Raw genomic sequence first — 6017 nt, forward strand, 5'->3', positions numbered from 1 at the left:
TTTTGTGGAAAAATAAACTAAACCAAAGAAATAACAAGAATAAAGTACTAAATATTGATTGAATAATTATTTCTTTTGTAAAATGACCATGGTATGAGCGGGATAATACCCTTCGAAGTGTGCATTATGAGAATCAATGCACCTCGCGGAAGCAACCGTCCGACGCAAAGGCCTCCGCGTCGTGCGTTAATTTTTCATAATGCACACTTCGTCGGGTATTATCCCTTACATATAATATCACTATTTTGGGAAAAAACATGAAACAATTATATGAATAATCAGTCGGATTTTTCTTGGCCATATGAGAGTTATTGTGTGAATGCTGTAAAGCACTGGAAATCAGAGAGTGAATGCCTTCTGATTCCAGAAATTTCTCCATGTTATCATCAAAGAAAAGGCCATCATGTAGCTGGATTGTTTCTTTCTAAAGGTTAGGCTGCACCACACATAATGTTCTCTCGTTTTTTTTACACCATATATACATTTGACACACAGATGCACGCACGCACTTAATATCCTGCATCTGTTTTTGATTTTGAGGCTTCCCATTCCCCTTTAAGACAGATGCAGGGTTGGGATGCCTCACTGCCCCAGTGAGATTGTGGTGCACCGTCCTCATTTGGGGTCCCATGCATTTGTTGGTATTTACTATTATTATTTTACAGAAGAAAAGATGGAAACTGGATGAATGGAGGTGTTTGGTTCAGCGGTTCATCTCTGCGCCAGTGGCAACCAGACCAGTGGTGTCTTAAAGATAGATGGAAAGGTCTGGGACAGGGATTTAATGTCCTCTAATTTCCAAACAGACATTCCAGAGGGATAGTTCTGCCTGATGACTGATCTTTATTGAGGAGGAGAAGTTAAAAGAAGCATGTCATTGCTCTCATTTGATTTGTCTGCCCCACGGTGGCTTTTTCTTCCATCTGAGGCCAGATGTTACACCAACTCTGCATCCATAATGTTTTAGCAAAGTGGGGTTCCTTTGATCCCTTATAAAAAAAATATTATTTCTGTTTTTATCCTATTTTCTACTGAAAAAAATGTGACCATTTCTTTAAAAAGGATGACAAAATCCTTTCTGCTGCATTCACAAATGATTATGCTGTGCTAAAACTGTATAACTCCCTCAGAACATGAACTTTTTCATTTGAAAACACTTATAACCCCCCGGGTTGAACCTTGAGACCCGAGGCCGTCTGCAGGAGCAGCCAGGAGACAAAACTGCCGGAGGAGAAAGAAAAGAAACACATTTACTTTATTCGATTAATAATTTGCATTTTTACCCCCTTTCTCTTGTATTACTTATTTATTTATTTAGGCATGAAATACATTTTCCCCCTACTTTTATTTTTTTTTCCTAAAACATTTATTTTTTTCTTTAGTACAAGCGAGTTATATATATATATATACATATAGCACCCGCATTTGCAGGGAACGATTCACATTTGTGTGAGTGAAAATGTGCACTTGCTAAATGGAAGCTTTTTCGCTCACGAGTGTTTCCAAAAACAATCAGGGCTAAAGACCGTGTCCATGTTGTAACTAAAAGTCTGAGCACGCGGTGCACGCAGCAGGAGGGTCTGCTTCATCCCTCTGAGCAGTGAGACGGAGGCTACAGTTGGATGTGCTGTACCTGTGCGCCATACCGTGCGTAATGCGTAAAGTGCGCCGTGCGTAACAGGTGCTCACTGGAGAAACTCTCTTCAAGTGTCCCGCAGGAAACCGAACATAAATCCACTTTAGTCGTTTTCTGACGTTAACGTGACACGGAGCACGCGCCCCCGCTGAAGCGCAGCTCTTTTACGCGGCGTGATCATTTTTTTCATTGGAAGTGGCCTCACCTGATTAAAAACAAAGGAAAACCAACGGGATTTGGGAAGATTTGATAATAGAAAAAACGTGCTGGTGATACAAAAGAGACTCATCCAATCGGGCTGCCCTCGACGCGCAGAGTTGCCGTGCGTAAAAGCGATCCTATTTTTCTGTTGGTTTCAAACTCCGTTTAAAAATATAATTTCTATAGATAACATAGATAACTTTAAATAAAAAAAACAACTTAATAACATTATTCAGTTTTCTTCTGAAACATCCGTTTATAAGCAGGTGATCATTGCGCAGTTGTAAGTGACAGATTTATGAGGAGCAAAGGGGGAGGGCCGGAGGCCTCACATGACTTTCACTTTGACCTCAGGTGCTCCTTCTACCACAGGACTAGGGGCGGCCATGAGGCCCCCGTGGCTGCTGCACCTGTCAGGTGACAGTCTGCATCAGAGGCCTGAGGACGCGCGTGCTGCTCCACCTCTCCAGTCTCTGAAGAGGTAATGAAATATGGTAATGAATTTGGATCCCCGGATTAAAGTCCTCCCACCCTGATGAAAGTTTTCTTCAAATGTCCAACCCTAAAGCAACAACAATTTGTGTACATGATTGATCGTGTTTGGATTTGTTTAATTGCTTATGTATTTAATTTACAAATCGGAGAGACAACAGCGGCAGTTTACTTCTGTGAGAGGAGTGTCTGCATGTCAGAAAAACAACCCTGGCTGGAAAGAATACAAAACATAAAATTTATTTAAATTTTTCATGTGCTTTTATTTCTTAAGCATCTGAGGCTTATATTCATTTTCTGTAAGAGTTGCTTTAAGACTTCTTTATTCCCGTATTTCTAAAGGCTTGCTGCATTAAGCCTCATTTTTAGTAAGACCTAATTAATTAGCCATTTAGCATTGACATGAATAAATTGAGCGCAAATGCCTATAAAGGCGTTGGGTTTTTATACTTCGTTAATTGAAATTAAACATATGATTATATACTCCCAAAGCCAAGCGTCGCCGCTCCGATCTTCCTCATTGGTGGACGCACAATGAGTGCGAGGCGTCATTGGCTCACGGGATTCCCCTCCGCCAATCTCCGCCTTCCCCCTCCCCATCTACCCGGGGCTGGCGGTGACGTAGCGGGCGCTCCCGCCCTGTGATTGGCCGCTTTCTGTGTGAGTGACGGGCAGCTGGCCGGCGCGTCTGGGTTAGGGGTTGGAAGCGCGGGCGCTGTCCGCACGAGAGCAGGTCCTGAAACGCTCCGTGCGCCACCGCGGAGGCAGCTTTTCATTGTACAGCTGGGGAGGCTCGCTTTTACGCACTTCCGCAGATGACTTTTTGGTGTTTGTTGGGGAGAAAAAGCGTCTTCTACATTCGGACTGGACTGTTTTCTGTTTTCCAGCGCGAGAAAAAATCCTCTCCAAACTCACTCTAAGAGCGGGAGTCCAACTCAGGAGGGGAAGGAGATGCAGTGACCAAAACAGAGGGGGCTCGCTTTGGTTCTTACACTTTAGAAAGTAGCTCCAGTTGTTGTTTTTTGATTAATTAGAAATCATTTTCTATTTTTTGCTGCAATGTTTTCTGTTTTTTAACCCGGATCTGGCATTCAAGGATGTGCGCGTCGAGTCGCTCTCAGGCGCCTTATTGATGGGGGATGACCAAGTGTAAGAACAACAAGGACGCTACGATCAGAAGAACCGTGAAGTGAGAATCCCGGAGCTCAAGTACCTACCATGGATCTTTAACTGAAGCTTTTAAATTTTTTCAAGTTTTCATTTGTTATTGCGCGTTTTGTCCCATTTTTAGTATTTCTAAACGGACTAAGTGGACAGGGTCAAGCTCCATCGGTGTAGTTCAGGGGTCACGGCCAGCGGACCGACGACAGGAGGAGGAAAGGCTACTTTTGCTGTTTTATTTATCCGTTTTTAAAGAAAAAACTATTGGTTTTCTACCTGAGAAAAACTTTCATTTTGGACGTTTTGGCGCATGCTTAAGGAATGAGCGCCGCCGCTGTCGTTTCCCTCCTCTGGTTCAGGAGACACCAGAAGAGACCCGCTGTCCTGTCCCATGAGAAGGGGCCCCAACTCTGATTTCTATAATTTTTTGCTTCTCTCCTCCTTCCCCCATTTTAACAATTTTAATATGTTTTCCATTTTTGGGCTCACAGAAAAAAATAAAAAAAAATTAAAAAAAAATCTTCTCACAGGCTGCAGGTCACTGTCTTTCACTATAAACTATTGTGATCAGCTAAATTCAGAACCAAGGAACTCTTTAGTTTAAATTTTACTGGTGTAGTTTTTTTTTCCAGATGGATACAACAATTCAAAAGACGAAGTCTCTAGATGAAACAGTGTGTTGAATCCTGCAGGAATGATCACTGCCCACTTTGTTCTACAAACTATTTCCAACCAACAAGTTTATAAAAGGTTCAGATTCATTATCAAAAACTCTGCAACTTTGAAAATAATAAATTGCAACAGTTACAAAACATTTCTAAGAGCACAATATTTATTTTAGTAAAGCAGATGAATTTGACAGAGGATTGGTATAGAATTGAAAAAAGCAGAGATACTACCCAGTAGATTTTTTTTTAAAATCTTGTGTTTCAATTGAAAAAAAAGTTCTAATAAATGTTTCCTTTCCTGTACAGAAGACAGCTATTAGGTGGTTACAAGATTGTTTTGTCTTTTTAAGCCTGATGTAACGCCTAATAAATGTACGTTATTCTCATTAAAATGTCTTAATAAAAGTTATTCTTCCCAGTGCAGAAGATCCTGTTTAATTTTCCATATGTTTTGGTTTTTATTTAATTTTCTGGCACGTTTTAATTTATTACATTTCATTTTTATTTAATTGTGAAATACATGTGTTTCTCATTGAGAATGTGTTAAATTAGTCCACCACTGTGGAGTCCACCAGTGGACTCCATTGCTGTCCCGGTCTGGGTGGGCGCCGTGGTGATGTTCCTTTGACTGAGCTGGCCCCTGGTATGATAGAATCCTCAATACCATCTCCTCACAGCAGAGCCAAGCCTTAACTTTATTTGACAAGTTTTTTTTTTGTAAGTATTCATTGTGTGTGAGGTCATGGGTGTATGTGTTATGGGGAGGGGGTGTACTCAGCCTTATACCAAAATCAGAATAAAAGATATACTTCTCATTGACAATTGGTCCCCGATATGTCTATTAAATAGTGATTACAAGATTCTTGCATCTGTCCCTTCCCAGAAGCAGCATCATCATTTCTTGACAATGGACAAACATTTCAGAGAACACATCAGTTTATTTTCAATAAACTTGTAAATATGAACCATTTTGTAAGTATTGAATGGTGAGAATCCTTGGAGTGCCTGAAAGACATAAGTTTAAAAGTTAACAGAAGAATCCAGGTTATAGCACCTTTTACAAATCAAAAATTTGGAGCATCATGTCAGGAAGAATCAAAGAGCCAGGACTGTGGAGCATTTAAATACATTTCCCTTTTCTCTCCTTAAGTGACCAAACAAGAGTACCTAGCTGCAGGTAATGTGGCGGATGTAACGGCGAATAAACTCGATGGAGCTGATGGATGTCCAACAGAAGTTGTATTTGATCTGAGGGGTGGGAGTCGGTGATCTCAAATGGAAGTTGTACTTTTGGACAACAGCAAGCTACAAGCTCCACGTTTCACTTGATTTTGATGTATTCATGCCAACTAAATCTATGTACGTCTTTGATTTCCTTGTCCAAGCATCTGGCTCAAAACTTTACAACTGGATAGCTCAATGTTGCTCGCCATTTTTATGACACTGGTAATGTTAGTGTGGCAAGATGAATTGATGCAGGTGCAGCCAGGGAACTAACAGCAGGTAGTGGGGCGCTTTAAAGAAGCCAAGGTCCCCGCTGGCCATCATGGGCAGCTTTTGGTCATTAGAACTGCCCACTTCCGGTGGTGCACCGCTCTGCAGAAACTATTCCCTAGAAAATGACCAGTTATTTAGCAACTATAAAATACAAAAGAAATTCATGGTCAGATTTGGAACCACTTAGAGGAAGATTCGATGTGGAATATGACACCTGTATTTTCTGTGTCTCTGAACCAGAAACTACCAAACATCTTTTCTTTCATTGTTCAAATTTCAAGACTTTCTGAACACATTTTTGGACTGACTCTGTCCTAAATTCCAGCTACAGATCAATCTTACTTTGGACAACATCATCTTTG

The sequence above is a fragment of the Oryzias melastigma genome, unplaced genomic scaffold (assembly GCF_002922805.2).
Source record: "Oryzias melastigma strain HK-1 unplaced genomic scaffold, ASM292280v2 sc00409, whole genome shotgun sequence".
Classification (NCBI taxonomy): Eukaryota; Metazoa; Chordata; class Actinopteri; order Beloniformes; family Adrianichthyidae; genus Oryzias; species Oryzias melastigma.